This window comes from Myxine glutinosa, chromosome 7, assembly GCF_964187855.1.
Source record: "Myxine glutinosa chromosome 7, kmMyxGlut1.1, whole genome shotgun sequence".
Lineage (NCBI taxonomy): Eukaryota > Metazoa > Chordata > Myxini > Myxiniformes > Myxinidae > Myxine > Myxine glutinosa.
In genome coordinates, this window is record NC_136267.1 from 94,829,286 (window position 1) to 94,846,681 (window position 17,396).

Sequence of the window (17,396 nt, forward strand, 5' to 3'; positions counted from 1 at the left end):
TGATTTTTGAAAAAGACAAGGGGGTAAATGACATTAGATAGGGATTTCCCATGTTAAACGGAGGTGTCCCAGAAGCAACATTTATCACCTACTGCTGTTGGACTGTCACGGGGCCAAGAGGTAAAGGGGGGGGGGGGGGGGGGAGCAATGAACTTGTGAATCGGTTGACTTGTTTTTGGGACTGCGGGCACCATCTTGCTGTGCAGTGCCTCCCCGCTGCCTGGTTGAGGAATGCAGCCATGTATATGACATCAATGCCATGGTCCTGCCGGGGGTGTGAAAATGTGTTTTGGAATGATATTTGTGTAGTGTAATGATTTTCGGAATGAGTGAGTGGTTAAGGGGTTTGTGTTGCACGAATGAGGGCGAAAACCACCGAGCCAAGTCACTCACCTGTAACACCTGGACAGGGCCCACGGAAATTTAGGGGCGCATTGGGGATGGCCCCGCAGATAAGGTTGCATCTTGTGGCATCCACCGGAGGACGCGGTCTGTAGACTGTGGTTGTACAAATGGATAGAGTTTTGAATTTTTGCAAGTTAAGGGTAAGTGTTGTGATTAAGGTAGATTTTGGTATGTTGTTTGTTTTCTCCCTCCGCAGGAACAATGAATGAAATCATTGTAAATATTTGATTGCATGATGTTAAGGGGAATTAGCATGTTAAGAAGCACAGGTAGGACGTCCGACTCAATTCCCACAGCCCTCCTGATTTATTTCGTAGGTTAATTAAGTGTGAGACAGTAAGTGTTAAGGCTGGGATAGTAGCGCCTGCAGTGAACCTAGCAGGAGCTACGGTTCCAGGTGGGGGACTGTGTTATGTCGGTGGGGTAGCAATATGTAGAGCCAGATAGATCTGTGTAGGTAGGTATTCGTCTGTCGCGGTAAGGAATCTGACCTGTAATAAGTTCTATGTGTTTTGGCGTTTTGTCGGTTAAGAGTATACCTGTGAGCATACCAGGATGTTCGAGTCATAAGTAGCGTAGGGATTAAAGATTAACGCCCCTGTGTGTCCACACCTGGTAGCCAAACCTTTGTCCCTTATGGCAATGCACACCTGTAGACATGTAGTTAGGTCCCCAGTGCAACACTAAATAATTCCCTTTGAGTTAATTTTCCTTGCCGTATCGAAGCTGCCGTCGACACGATCCAGGTAAGCTTTTGCGCAGCCTTCCATTTTATTTCTTCCTCCCGCACTGATTATAGCACAATCCGTGTTTGGTCGTCGCCTCCATTAAATCCGTTCAGGCCTATCCGCGGCCTTCTAGTTTTAACCGGAGTCGCACGACAATATGTTATGTTTTCACCCCTCTCTGTTTGTTTGTCTGTTTGTGAGCAGGGTATCTGAAAAGGTTGTGGATATATTCGGATTAATTTTGCTGGATAGATTGGGTGTGTGAGGACGATGTAATTCGATTTTGGTGAAAATCCAAATCCGGATCTGGATACTAGAATTTTTATTTTTATTTTAAGTGGTTCTTCACCACCTAAAAAAAAAAAATTGTAAATATATATATATCAAAATACAAATAAATATACAAATAAATATATAGAAATATACATATATATATATATATATATATATATATATATATGAATATATATATATATATATATTGTTACGGATCTCGGTCGTCGGCTCTCCCTTTATCAAGGGGGGGTTAATCCCCTTGTCCTTTTATCTGGCCGACCCGAGTCCTGGAAATTATAACGTCCTTCCCGGCGCGGCGTTGGGTAGGGTTTGTTAGGCCTAGGGGTTCACTACTACCTAATTACTAACACCGGCCGGAAACGAGGGAATAACTCCCGCTCGAACCACGTATATGATGGGAAATGCCGAGCGGATAGCAATCCGCGATCTGAGCCGTTAACAAAGTGAATAAACCCGATTCTGAGCGGTTCCTAATCGTGCCACATTTACCCAATTAGAAAAAAGACTAATGCGATCGGACATGAGGAAACCAGAAAATAGGAAGAACAAAGATTGATTTATTAACAATGTACAAAGAAAGAAGAAGAGGAAATGAAAGAATGTACAGGATAGGAAGAGGAAGAAGCAGCACACAGGGCAGTCTTAAAACAGTCCTATTCTTAATACCCAGGACACACATACACACTCACATGGGGATTGTAGATGGTTGATGGAACAGGTAGAGGGTCCGACGATGGGGTCCAGGCTCCGGTCCAGCGGGCGAAACCCGGCAGGCAGCTCCGCGTGTAGTTGGTAGTTGTACGCGACCGGACAATTATATAGCGGGGGGGGGGGGGCTGGTATCCTGCGTATGTAATATGTGCACACTTGTGCCAAATGCCCTCTCTCTCCCCAATGTCCTCTTTAACAAGTGTGCCCTTCTTCTTCTCAGTCCTTCTCCAAGCCACCTTCCAACACGTCCTCTTTAACAAACTCCGGCGCATGAGTCTCTTAGTCCCTTTCCAATGCGCTCTCCCAACCAAGTCCTGTGAAAGGGCTTTGCATTTGCGCTTATATAACGCGCCAAAGATCGCTCCGCGCGCCTCAAAACCATGCCCGTTGGCGATCTCACCTCAGCCCTGGTTGGCTGGTGAGGGCTTACCCCGGCCACGGCTTTGATGACTGGTTGACATGCCACACCTTCTTCTTGGCGTTCCGCCCCCTTTTTCCTCGGGCCTAACCGCATGGCTTATGGCGTCGTTTGAGCGAGCGCTAACAAAGGCGTGTAACAGAATTGGGAGGGGTCATGAGGCACTGACTGTAGGGGCACGTAATGGCGTCGCTTGGAGAGGGGGGTCGCAAAATGAATGGAATTGGGACCTACTCTTATTTGATCAACACAACGCAGATTCACCAATTGGAAACACGGCCTTATCTAAAACACATACTAATGAAATAACTGGAATCCTATGGTGGCCTACGTGTTGCTTGTGGACTAACTATGGGTGTTACCTTTAACCTTTAATGATGTTGAATTTACACAAGTGTGGGTTCTAAAACCGCAACACTGCGCCCCCCCCCCCTTTTTCCCAGGCTCGTCCCGAGCCAAAACAAAAGTGCTATCTTTTAAATTAATGTGACACTTAGGTGTGGTTACCCTCTACTTTTAACCTACTACCCTGAGTGCGACAGTTTTAACACTAGATATGTCCCCCTGCTGCCTTGCGTCCTATCTAACTGACTCACGCCCACAATTAACCGAATTACGGAATTGTTTTCAAACTACACATTTAGCCGGTGGGGAGTATTATTTTCAAGACTACTATTATTTACACTACAGCCCAGGACCTGTCTTTTGTGGGAAAAAGGGAAGAAAGATTTTGAAAAGAGGAAAATGCCATTGCCATGCACTGCACTGATACACCATACCCATATGTACCAATATGCACCATAATAAAAAAATGTTCCAAAAAGCACCATCATGAAAATGCACCAAACATTTCAAAAATAATAAAATGATGAATGATGTCTTCTTGCTTCTCTGCTGGGCCATGCATCTTGGCTTGATCTTCTTCTTCTTACTTGATGTTACTTAATAATAAAAAGGGCACACACCGCATCCCCTTATTTAAATTCATGGCCAGCAGGGCCAACTCAGGTTGTCCGACTGCTGGGCATAGATACCACTTAAAACAGTGGTCCGCAAGCCAGATACCACTGGCAACAATGGTCGGTCCCAGCAGAGGTGCCAGGCCACAGAATGTGTGGTCCATATGGTGCATCAGTGCAGGCAGGAGGCAGCAAGGGTGCGGGCGCACAATCCAGGGCACCTGCACACTCCCCTCGGACACAAAAGAACATGGTCTATGAGTGGGGAAGGAAGACAAAGCAAAGTTAGCGGGGCAAGGGCGCAAGGGTACACATCAAAACAAGGCAATGCGACATGAAGGGCATGGGAGAGCGAACTGAGAAAGCTCGTCCCTAGCCGTACGTCACCTCCCATGTCACCTACTCTACCCTTGCCCCTACCCCGTATTTACACAATTTACAATTCGTCTCTACGTCTTGTCTTTCCCATCCCCTAATCCAAATTCGTCATCAATCCCTCCTAAGGAGGAAGAGATGGAATAACCACAATGTCTCACCCACGTCAAGATGCGTCTTACATTCCAAAATCATCTGCAAAACATGGTGTGGAGTTCTATCACCTCGGTGAGTGGATGCGGATGGTGCGAAGAGATTTCATCCTAACTATCCTTCTAAATGACATTAACACCGTTTACACTACCCGGGGTCTTGCCCTGCCAATCCATTGGCCATCATTACACTATGAGGTTCTAAAAAACAATTCCCATTGCACATACTGTGGTGCTCACCAATTTGGGGTCTCACTCCCCCCATTTTCCCATCTGTGCCCTCGCACAATTTCGGAGCTGGGTCGTGTGGCTCTCCTAGCAGATCCTACTTACCTGCGCATCTCCACCACTGAACGTCGCCACCCGAGCTTGCCTAGCTCCTCACCCTAACCTACCTGGGGAAGGCCCTCCCTGGAGCTTACCCCCTCGATGCCCTCTCTGGCATTGGGCTACCCGGGTCCTTTCCTAGGATCCTCGGTCCCCGCTGAACTCTACTGAACTCTAACCTGGCTCCCAGAGCCTACCTGTGGCCTCATCTGGCCGACAGACTACCAGTGGCGGAATGCTCAACCAACCATACGCACTAACAGTCTCACACGCCCAGCCATTCCATACACTTATGCACCCATCCAAGCAGTACTCTGCTACTTTCCGCACCACAGATGTCAATATTCAACCAATTTAACTACTCCCTCTACCTACTTTTAAACTACCCTCCCCGGGTACTCGTGAAGTGGTCCATCCTTCCCCCATTCACTCCTTCGCACCATGCACTCCACTCCACTCATTCCACACACCATTTACTCCACACCATTTATTCCAGACCACCAAGCTCTCTTGCACACTCTTCCCATACTCACACATCCCATACACTCCCTTACTCTGGTGTGTTTGGCGCACTCGTGCCAAACGCCCTCTCTCTCCCCAATGTCCTCTTTAACAAGCGCGCCCTTCTTCTTCTCACTCCTTCTCCAAGCCACCCTTACAACACGTCCTCTTTAACAAACGCCGGCACATGAGTCTCCTGGTAAATGTGCTCGCTGGCAAGTCCCCCGCGCAGTCCTCTAAGCAGTCCTGTGGAAGGGCTTTTGCGCTCGCCTTTATAACTCATCAAGCGATCACTCCGCGAGCCCAAAACCACGCCTGTCGGCGATGTCCCTTCAGCCCTGGTTGGCTGGTGAGGGTTTACCGGCTCCGCCTTTGACGGTGGGATGATGCGGCCACACCTTCTTCTTGGCGTTCCGCCCCCTTTTTCCGGGCCTCACCACGTGGCTTATGGCGGCGTTTGAGCGAGCTCAAGGCAGCGAACGCTGCTAACAAAGGCGCGTAACAAATTGGGAGAGCCATAGGGCAGACTGGAGGGCGCGTAATGGCGTCGCTTGGAGAGGGAGGCTTGCAAACTGAACGGAAAGGGGCCTACTTCTTATTTGATTGACACAACGCAGATTCAACTATTGGAAACACGGCCTTATCTAAAACACATACTAATGAAATAACTGGAATCCTATGGTGGCATACGTGTTGCTTGTGGACTAACTATGGGTGCTACCTGTAACCTTTAATGATGTTGAATTTACACAAGTGTGGGTTCTAAAACCGCAACAACATATATATATATATATATACATACATATAAATATATTGTTACGGATCTCAGAGACTGCACTCCACTTAGCAAGGGGGGGGGGGGTTAATCCCCTTGGCCTGTTAAGCTGGCCGTCTCTGGTCCTGGTGCTTGTAACGCTCTTTTGCGGGGTGCAATTGATCAGGGTTATTGGTCAAGGTGTTCTCCCGAATACCTTTACCAATCCCTCCGCAAAACAGGGAGACAAGTACCGCTCGATCCACGGACAAGATGGTATTTGCCGAGCAGTTTAGCAATCCGCGGTTCGAGCCGTTAGCAATTGACTAAACCCGATTCCGAGCATTGGCCAAATCGTGCCACAGGTACTCAATTGGAGACAGAACGAAAGCGATCGGGGGAAAGAAGAAACCAAAGGTAAGAAGTAACAGGTATTTATTAATTATTTACAAAACCAAAGAAACCAAAGAAGAAAACAAAGTAATATACAGAAGAAGAAGAAGACACAAGGCAAACCTTAAAACAATCTTATATTATTCCCCAGGACAACAAACAGGACAGACAAACAGACTTACACGACAAGGGAATAGCAGGCAGGAATGACTGGAAGAAGGGATGAGAAGGCCTAGGCAGACGGTAGGCATCGAGGTCCGTCTTAGTGCTTCCCGTCTTCCCTTATACTATTGCACATCCCACATCATTAACATCCATCTAACCTATTCTATGTCCCCACTACTTGTACAATGTCACTACTTAATTGTACAGTTACCTATGGTCATCTTTCTAAATTCTATCATTTTATCCTAACCCTCCCAGGCTAGTTTGCACAGCCAAAACCCCATAACTATTGCTCATGTGCCCGGGTGGATGGGAGGGATGGTGGATTTACCATCCCTCTACATCGGGCATCTCTCACTATCAATTTTGCCCATCCAATTTTTTTGCCAATCAAAATTTGCCAATCATTACTGCCAATCATCTTCGCCAATCACATTTACCAATCCAATTTGCCAATCAAATTCACTATCCCTACCATCGTCCATTAAACTTCGAGCCTCAGTGCGTCGTTACATTTTCAAAGCTCGGCTTCGGAAAGCCGAGCAATGAATGTGGGTGGTTTGGTCGCCTGCAGCTTGGGTCCGTCCGGCATTCGGTTCAGGGGAGGAGGTTTGGTTGGGCCAAGATTCACAGCACCCTCCCGGCACGGGGCCTTTCGCTCCCATGCGCGGTGGGCCAACCTTGCCCGGCCAGAACGCCGCAACCACAAGGGGCGCCGTTCCGATCCCTCCTACCTTCCCTCGAACCGGGCCGGTCGCCTTGCCCGGCAAAGCCCGGACTGGACCGTGCGGGGCGGGGCCCGGCCCGGATTGTGCACGACGCTCCGAAGAGGAGCGACACGTCACCGATCCCCGCCGGCTCCCGCAATACCCAAAGCCCGGCACGGACCGGGAGCTCGCGTCGGCTATACGTCGGTCTGAACGCTATCCCGTTTAACGTCGATGCTCCCCATACATGCTCACATCCACCCGCGACCCCTTTCATACTCACAAAACCCGGCATCTCAGTGCCTCTCATGCATTCCACACACTCCGTCCATTCCACCACCGCACTCCCTGTTACACACCACTCCTCTCGCGCACCTTCTTGCGCACCCTCTCCCGGTACGTACTCCGTACCACTCATGGGGGTGCACTCTTGCATCCACCCACTCACGTGCTCTGATGTGCCCTCCCGCACACGCGCCACAACCAACCCAGGTGTGCGTTCTCGCACACTCTCAACCATTCCAAGCGTGCATCCTCGCACCCGCTCCTCATCCATCTCACTCTCCATGTCACTCTCATCACACATACACTCCGACGTGCATTCTCGCTCGCACTCGGTTTCACTTCCATACTCTATCGTGCACTCTCCATCCATCCGTTATCACACTCGTGCTCCGACGCCATTCGTACACGCGCGCCCTTCCCCTTCACACACTTTTTCCTCACACGCGCGCCATTGCCATCCACACAGCGCACCACGGACCTTTCGCAAGCGCCCGGGTTACGCTGGAATCCCAAGCGCGCAAAAATTATTTTCGCGGCAAACACCTTCCCGCAAAACCTCTGAGCACCATATACCACCTTACTCACATGGGTGCTTCTTCCTCCTCGCTCAACATCACCTGCAAACTTTCCATTTGGTTAATAAGCACAGCATCACAATGCGAATCCAGACTTTGTGTATTATCCACCTCTCCCTTCAATTCCTGGGCTACCTCCGTCGTCTTTTCAATTTCGATTTCGACTATTTGTTTGGTTTCTTTGCCAATTTGAATTAATTATTTTCCTTTATCTTCTTTTCCCTCGACGACCGCTGGCTCTAATAAAATTTTCTCTCCTACCTCAGCGGTCGCCGGCTTCCCCATACCCTGGGTCGCGATTTCTATCCCGGTCATTTTAACCGCGCTCTGCTCCGCCTTGCTCAACCCATGCTCCTCGACTTGCGTTACCTCGTCGCGTACCCGTGTGCCCTTCCCGCTCAACATGCGATCCATGCTTTCCTCACATCTTTGTATGCTCTCACCCATTCTGTCCCCAAATTTACCTATTCGCTCCAATTTGCTGTCTAACCCCTCAAATGTGTTGTCTAACCCCTCCAATTTGCTGTCTAACTTCCAAATTTGGTCACTGGTACCCGTTTCTTCGTCCCTCATTGCTCCAATTTGGCCTCCCAATCGCTCCCCCTGAGCATCCATCTGCCTACTATTCCTTGCCATGTCTTCTCCCGTCTTGACCTTAAAGGCCCTCATTTGTAGCATAAATAGGCCCCAGTCTACTGGTGCCACGGGCTCGGCCTCCGCGGTGCCGCCATTTTGTGCTGCCGCGACCATGTGTGAGGTGCCGCCATCTTGTGCGCCTGCAACCCCCGCGACGACACCCTCATTGCTCTCCTCCTCCCTGGGGTCCTGGGTTGCCTCTAACCCCTCTTCTACCTCCCCTACCGGCATCCGATCGCCTTGACTATCCATGGCACGATTTTAATTTGAGTGTTAAACAAAATTTCGGCCGCTCGTAATTTTGACCAAATTTTCTCGATGGATTAAAATTTGGTTCGGGCTTCAAATCCCACTCCCCGACACCAATTGTGACGGCCAATAGCACAATTGGTGTCCAAAATTTGGTCTAAATAAATTTAGTCCCAGGTTCCAGATCCCACACCTGACACCAATTGTTACGGATCTCAGAGATGGCACTCCCCTTAGCAATGGGGGGGTTAATCTCCTTGGCCTGTTAAGCTGGCCGTCTCTGGTCCTGGTACTTGTAACACTCTTTTGCGGGGTGGAATTGATCAGGGTTATTGGTCAAGGTGTTGTCCCGAATACCTTTACCAATCCCTCCGCAAAACAGGGAGACAAGTACCGCTCGAACCATGGACAAGATGGTATTTGCCGAGCGGTTTAGCAATCCGCGGTTCGAGCCGTTAGCAATTGACTAAACCAGATTCCGAGCATTGGCCAAATCGTGCCACAGGTACTCAATTGGAGACAGGATGAAAGTGATCGGGGGAAAGAAGAAACCAAAGGTAAGAAGTAACAGGTATTTATTAATTATTTACAAAACCAAAGAAACCAAAGAAGAAACGAAAGTAATATACAGAAGAAGAAGAAGACACAGGGCAAACCTTAAAACAATCTTATATTATTCCCCAGGACAACAAACAGGACAGACAAACAGACTTACACGACAAGGGAATAGCAGGCAGGAATGACTGGAAGAAGGGATGAGAAGGCCCAGGCAGACGTCGAGGTCCGGCTCCAGGAGTCGACTCGTGGCGTGGCGGGAACACCTGGCAGGCAGCGAGCACGTATCGTTCACGGCGAGCGGACATTGCATACAGCGATGGGATTGGGATCCTCCATCTTCTTACGTGTCTCTCCCTTGTTCATTCCTCGTTCATCTCCCAACCGTGACTTTTCACCGACTCTGGATCACGTCTCTCTCTGCCTTCTTCGTAAAAAGGCTTCGCGCTCCTCCTTATATTATGCGTGTTGCAATCAATGCACGCTTCATGGAGCCACGCCCGCGATGGTACCTTGCCAGCCCTGGTTGGTCGGTAGGGGCTCGCTGACTCTGCCTCGGGTGGTGCGTTGGCGTGCCACGCCCGTGATCTGGTGGCTCCGCCCCCTTCTTTCTCGGCTTGACCGCATGGCTAATGGTGGCGTGGTGCCAACCCGAATCAAGGCAAGGAGCAGCGAACGCAGCTGGCAAACAAAGTACTGGGGCCTATCTTATTTGATTAATGCAACGCAGATTCAACTACTGGGAACAGATCCTTAACTGAAACACATAATAATGAAATAACTATGAAGAGGTCCTATGGTTCGCTACGTGTTGTTCATGGACTAACTAGGGTGCGATCTTTAACAAACCAATTGATGGGGATATTTACAGGGGAACATTTATAAGGGAAACATTTACTAAAATTTACCAGTGAAGGTTCTAAAAACCGTAACAATATATATTGTTATAGTGCGGGTTTCGGGTTTACTACAAGGGGGTTAACCTTCCTTCCCTCCCGAACTTACCGGACCTGCAGCTGCCGCACACGAATAACTTCGTACCTCGGCAGGTTGCGAACCAGAAACTACGAATGCCGATTGGACTATCGCGCAATAGCTTACCTGTACCATATGACGGGATTCAACCAGGGAACGCACCATACCCTCCGGTGGTATACCACTTTAGATGGCCGAGCGAAAACCGTTGGTAACCGCCGGGATAATGCTGATTCCGTTACAGCCAATGTTAATCTGTGTGCGAGCAATGGCGGATCAATGGAGGAAAAGACTTTCAGAGAAAAAGGAAAGGAAACAGAGAGAAAGGAAAACGTTTAACAATTTGATTTATTTACAAATATTTGCAATGTAATTATTTCAATAGGAAAGAAAAACGGCAGGAACTTAGCTTATTCTATGCCTTATTACGATTACTACAAAAAACACGACATGGGCACCCAGCACACTTTCACGGGATAGGGGGAGGGGAACAAATAAACTTTGGAAACCTCATAGCACAAAGGCTACGATGCTCCGGATGCCTCTCCTCGCGACGCCGCCATCCCAGTGTCGCCACCGAGCAGCACGTGCAGGTCATGGTGATCCCAGCACGAACAAGGGCAGGCGAGGTCATGCACATGTGCACCAAGGGGGAGTCCGGCAGCCAGCAGAGAACAATGAATATGTGCTGAATGAACAAAGTCCAAAGAACAGCGGAGTGCCAATAAAACGTGTTCAGCCACAAGGTCCAGTGTTCAAGAGAGTCATGCAGGCACATGCTAGGTCAACAATCCAGGCACAAGAGTGGAGCACACATGCACAGGGAACAAAGTCCAGCAACCAAGGAAGTCGAATCACATGTGCAGAGGCTCGTGAGAGAGTCTGGCCTAAAACGGATGCACACGTGCAGAGGGTGAGTGAACCCGGCATAGTGAGACAATACAGGCACGTGTTGAGTGTCACCAGCAGAGAGAGACAGGCCCAGCATTTCCAAAAACGTGTTCAATCTCCCTTTGTTCACCCTCGTCAAGGGTTGGGGGGGGGGGGGTTGGGGAGGGGGAGATCTTGGAGGTGTCCTGGCTCGCTATTAGTGGAGCCCGTTATTCCGCCACACAAGATACCCCAAAGTGACTCTGGGGTGGGGGGTTGGGGGGGGGAGATCTTGGAGGTGTCCTGGCTTGCTATTAGTGGAGCCCGTTACTCCGCCACACAAGCTACCCGAAAGTGATTCAGGCCCCGATTGGTTGGTTTCTGAGCCTGGACACCATGGTGTGCCTTTGAGCCTGGTGCATTGCCTGGTAAATTATCCCTTATGAGAGGAGGACCTATCTTTCTTTTCCCCAACGCATAAAGACATACTAACCCGAAATAAGGGGAAGGGACTAAGCTCATGCTCTGCTATGAAATAACTATTCTAAGGGCCCAGCATCTCCAAAATGGTGGATGCCATTACTTTTTAGTGGTTTCCCAAAACTGCAACAATATATGTATATAAATATATACAGTATATAAATATATATATATATATATATATATATATATATATATATACATACATATATATATTGTCACGGCTCTGGGATGACGGCGCTCCCCTTGCCAAAGGGGGTTAACCACTTGTCCTGTATACTGGCCGTCGCCGATCCTGGGGGTATGACGTCACGTCCGGTCAACGCTGGATAGGGTATTAGGCCTATCCGTCCTATGACCTAAGTACCAGCGCCTCCCGGTATGCAAGGAGATACTCCCGCTCAGACCGCAGTGTAATTATGGATTACGCCGAGCGAAGCGAGCTGCGGAATCCGAGCCGTTTAACAAAGACTAACCCGATTGCGGAGCTTTGGCCGAAATCGCACCACAGGAACTCAATGGGGAAATCTCTAAAACGATCGGATGAGAAAGAAGAAATCAAAGAATGGAGGAACAGGTATTTATTAATTATTTACACAAACCAACATCAAAGAGAAGAAAAGAAATCAAAGTAATATACGGAAAATGGAAGGAGCAGAAGGACACAGAGCCAGCTTATCTACACAGGCTTAACTTATCCCCAGGACAATACCGACAGAATGAACTCACTCACACGAATGGGATGGAATGGGAAGGATGGTATGGGAAGGCAGAGAAGGGTCCAGGCAGATGGTAGGCGTCGAGGTCCGGCTCCAAGCGCGCGCTCCGATCCACGCTTTGGGGTCGAGGCGAAAACCCGGCAAACAGCTCCGTTCTGGGCTGGCAGCGAGGAGCCGGCAGCTCCACGTATTCGGCTTCACACCGGCAGCTTTCTTATTCGTCCTCCGCCTCCTGCGTCTCCGAGGTTCTCTCAACACTCCACAGAATCTGCTTCTGGTCCAGCGCACCTCCCTCAAAACTCTCTCTCTCATCTGGCCCCTTACACATCTCTCGGTGGGGGCTGATGCAACGGGTTTTATAACCCCGCCCTCTTGAGCCATACCCACTCATTATTGGTTGGTTGATCAGGGCTGGCTGACTCCTCCTCTTGATGATGAGGTGCGGGCCATGCCCTTGTTCGTTGGCTTGACCACGTGTTCAATGGAGTTTTGGGGCCAGTCGAACGAGCCCCAGCCAAAGGGCAGCGAACGCTGCCGGCAACGGCGTTTTGGGGGCAATTGAAAGGGGATTCTACCTTATTTCATTTGATGCAACGCAAGGTCAACTAGTGGAGATACAGCCTTAACTGATACACATAATAATGAGATAACTATAGAGAGGTTCTATGATTGGCTACGTGCTTGTACATGGACTAGCTAAGGTGCAAACAATTAACAGCCAATTAAGGGGGAAATGTACAGGGGGGGTTATTAGGGATTTTAATACTAAATTTGATAAAGTGAAGTTTCTAAAATCCGTAACACAGCACCCTCATTCCTCACGGCACGTCTCGGACCGACAAAACTTTAACTTAGTGTGACACTAAGGTGTAACACCCTCTACTATCAATCTGACCCTGAGTGCGACAATTTTAAAACACAAATAAATATGTCCCCCTGTTGTGTTTCACCCTACCTAACAGATTCACACCCACAGAATAACCGAATTACGGAATGGTTTTCAAACTACACATGAACGGTGGGGAGCATTATGTACAAGTTACACTATTTCATTATTTACAAAACGCAACCCAGGACCTGTCATTTTCTTTTTCAGGAGACACAAAAAGAAAATCCTGTGGGAGGGAGGAGACAGCATGCACTGCATCGATGCACCAGCACCAATAAACATCAAAGCACCATAAAGCACCAATCAGTGCTCATTTCACACATGTCATCACATTTCAAGAATAAACAACTGATGACTCGCTTCTCAGCTCCTGCTCTGCTGGCCGATGTTTCTTGATGTTGTCATTCTTCATGTTGTTCTGGCTTGCTGCCTATTTGCAGAGATAATAAATAAAAAATAAAAAGCACTAACCGTGTCCAATTTTATTTAGGGCCAACAGGGGCTGACTATGGGTGGTTCACCTGTATGGCTTGGTGCCACCTCACCGAAGTCCGCAAGCAAGATCTTGGGCCATCGTGGCTGGTCCCAGCAGAGGGGCCATGCCACAAAACTTGTGGTCCATAAGTGGTGCTTGGCCACAGACTGTGGTCCATATGGTGGTGCTCGGCCACAACAACATGGTCCATAAAGTGGTGCATCAATGCAGGCAGCTAGTTGCGGGGATTCGGGCACACAGACGCGGCCTCCCGCACACTCCCCCTCAGTGCCCAGAGAGCACGATCCATGGGTCGGGGAAGGAAGACAAAGCCGCAGAGTTAGCGAGGACAAGGGCGCAAGGGTACACATCAACACAGGTAATGCAGAACGAGGTGCGCACGGAGAGCGAAGTGAGAAAGCTTGTCACTACCATAAGCCACCCCCCTGTCACCTACTCTACCCTTGCCCTTACCCCATATTTACAAAACCTACACATTTACAAATTTGTCACTACCGTCACGTCTTCCCCATATCTCCCCTAATCCAAATTCGTACCAATCCCAATGTCTAACCAAATTTGCCATCACCAATTCATCATCAATCCTCATAAGGAGGGAGAGATGGAACAACCAGCACAATGTCTCACCCACGTCATGATGCATCTCACAATCCAAAACATTTGCACAGAAAAATAAAACAACAAACATGGCATGGTGTGGAGTTCTGTCACCTCAGGTGAGTGGATATAGATGGTGCGAGGAGATTTCAATCCTATCTACCTTCTAAATGACTTTAACACACTTTACACTACCCGGGGTCTTTCCCTGCCAATCCATTGGCCGTCTTACTCTATGCGGTTCTAAAAACCAATTCCCATTGACCAAACTGTGGTGCTCCTCAATATGGGGTCTCACTCCCCCGGTTCAACTCCCTGTGCCTTTGCACAATTTCGGGACTGAGTCGTGTGGCTCTCCCAGCAGGTCTACCCACCTGCACACCTCCGCCACTGCAGTTGCCTCTGAGCTTACCTGCTCCTTTACCTAACCTATCTAACTGGGGAAGTCCCTCCCTGGCACTTATCCCCTCGGTGCCCTCTCTGGCACTGGGCTACCCGGGTCCATCCTCTGAATCCTCGGGCCCCATCCACAACAACTCTACCGGCTCCCAGAACCCATCTGCGGCCTCACCTTCCGACATCCTCACAGTGGCGGAGTGTCCAACCAACCACACACACTAACAGGCCACACGCCCAGCCTTTTCCACGTCACTAATGCACCCATCCAAACATCATTCTTCCACACGCACCACAGATGCCAATATCCAACCACAATTTACCTATACCCTCTACCTAACTCTTAAACTACCCTCCCCGGGTATTCGTGATAGGGGTCCATCCTCCCCATACACTCCCTTGGCACCAACCACTCCACTCCACAGTTTCCACCATACTCACTCCACACCATCCATTCCACACTCCATGTATTCCAGACCATTCATTCAACCATTCTCCATACACCTGTTCACTCACTTGCACACCTGTGCTCATACCTGGTGCCACCTGCACCCTCCTTCCTCCCAGGCTTCTTCAGTCATTCAATACAATGCACAATCACAATTATTCCTCATACATTGCTCCATACACTTCCACACTCAATACAACCCACAATCGCACTTTTCACCATACACTTCCAACTCTCCAAACCATTGCCTCAGGCACCCAAATTCTCCCACGCTCATACACACATCTTCCCTGAGCATTGCCCCTCAATTCCTCATTTCAATACTCTCACCAGCACGCACAACTGCATCATCTAAACTACCTGGTATCCTTCTAACTTGGTGCTCCCCGTCTTCCCTTTAAACTAAGCACATACCACGTCATTAACAACCAACTAATCTACCTACGTCCCCTACTACAGGTATCACGTCGCTACTTAACCCTACAGTTACCTATGGTCATTTCTCTAGATCCCTATACATTTATCCAAACCCTCCCTCGGCGAGCTTACACTGCCAAAAACCCCATAACTAGTGCTCATGTGCCCGGGTTGTGAGGGATGGTGGATTTACCATCCTTGCACATCGGCATCTCCCACTATAAATTTTTACCCATCCAATTTTCAGCCAATCAAATTTGCCAATCATTTGCCAATCAAATTTTGCTCATCAATTTTTGCCAATCACCAATTCCCTATCCCTACCAAATGTCAATTAACTTGAGCCTCGGTGCGTCTTTACATGCTCAAAGCTCGGCTTCGCAAAGCCGAGCAATGAATTCGGGTGGTTTGGTCGCCTGCAGGTTGAGTCCGTCCGGCATTCGGTTCAGGGGAGGCGGGATGCTCGGGCCGAGATTCCACGCACCATCTCGGCGCGGAACCTTGCGGTCTCCGGCCCGATGGCTCAATCTCGCCCGGCTGGAACGCCGCAACCGCTCCGGTCCCTCCTACCTGCCCTCGAACCGGACCGGTCGCCTTGCCGGGAAGGCCCGGACTCGACCGTGCGGGGCGGGGCCAGGCCCGAATCGTGCACGATGCTCCGAAGAGAAGCGACGCAGAACCAATCCGCGCCGAGCCTCGCATCCAACGTAGCACACCGCGCACTGAGTGCTCGCGTCGGCTATCCGTCGCCCTAAACGCTGCCCTGGTCCACGTCGATGCCCCCCGGACATGCTCACACCACGCGTTCCTTTTTACACTCATGAAACCCGGCGGCTCAGCGCCTCTCATGCATTCCACACACTCTGTCCATTCCACCACTGCACTCTCTGTTACACACCACACCTCTCCCGCACCTTCTTGCGCACATTCTCCCGGTACATACTCCGTACCACTCATGGGGGTGCACTCTTGCATCCACCCACTCACGCGCTCCGATGCACCCTCCCGCACATGCACCACCACTAACTCAGGTGTACACTCTCGCACACGTTCCACCACCACCTTACTCTCCGTGTCACACTCCGTACACTTACGCTCCGACGTGCCTTCTCGCTCGCACTCGGTATCACTCTCATCACCGCACGTACACTCCGTATCGCTCTCACTCTCTGTGTCACATTCATTCTCACTTCCACACTCTGTGACACATTCACTCTCCGACGCACACTTTTTCCTCACATGCGTGCCATTTTCTCTCACACAGCACCCAACGGACCTCCCACAAACGCCCGCGGTACGCTGGGATCCCAAGCGCGCGAAAATTCTTTTCGCGCCAAACATCCTCCTGCAAAACCTCTTAGCACCATATACAGCACGACTCACCTTTGGGATCCTCCTCTCCATGCGCACCTGCAAATCTTTATAAGGATCAGCAAGTACGGCATCAGGATGTGTATTTAGCTTGTGCACAATCCATTTCTCCCTTCAATTCCTGGGCTACCTCCGTCGTCTTTTCAATTTCAATTCCCGCTACTTTTTCTTTATTCACCTCGACGACCGCTGGCTTTATTAAAATTCCCTCTTCTACCTCAGCGGTCGCCGGCTTCCCCAACCCCCGGGTCGCGATCCCTATACCCGTCATTTTAACCGCGCTTTGCTCCACCTCGCTCAACCAGCGCTTCTCCACCCGCTTTACCTCGTCGTGCACCCCCGCAACCTCTTCGCTCAACCTGCGGTTAACCTCCCTCACGGCTTCCCTTACCTCATATGCGGCCTTGTCCCTCGCCAACCCCTCATTAATTTATTTGGCTTGGCCAATTATGCCCCCCAGTTTGTCCCCTAATCTGCTTCCGAATCCCTCCAATTTGCTTCCCAACTTGTTTCCTACTCCTCCCACTTTGCTGTTTAATCCCTCAC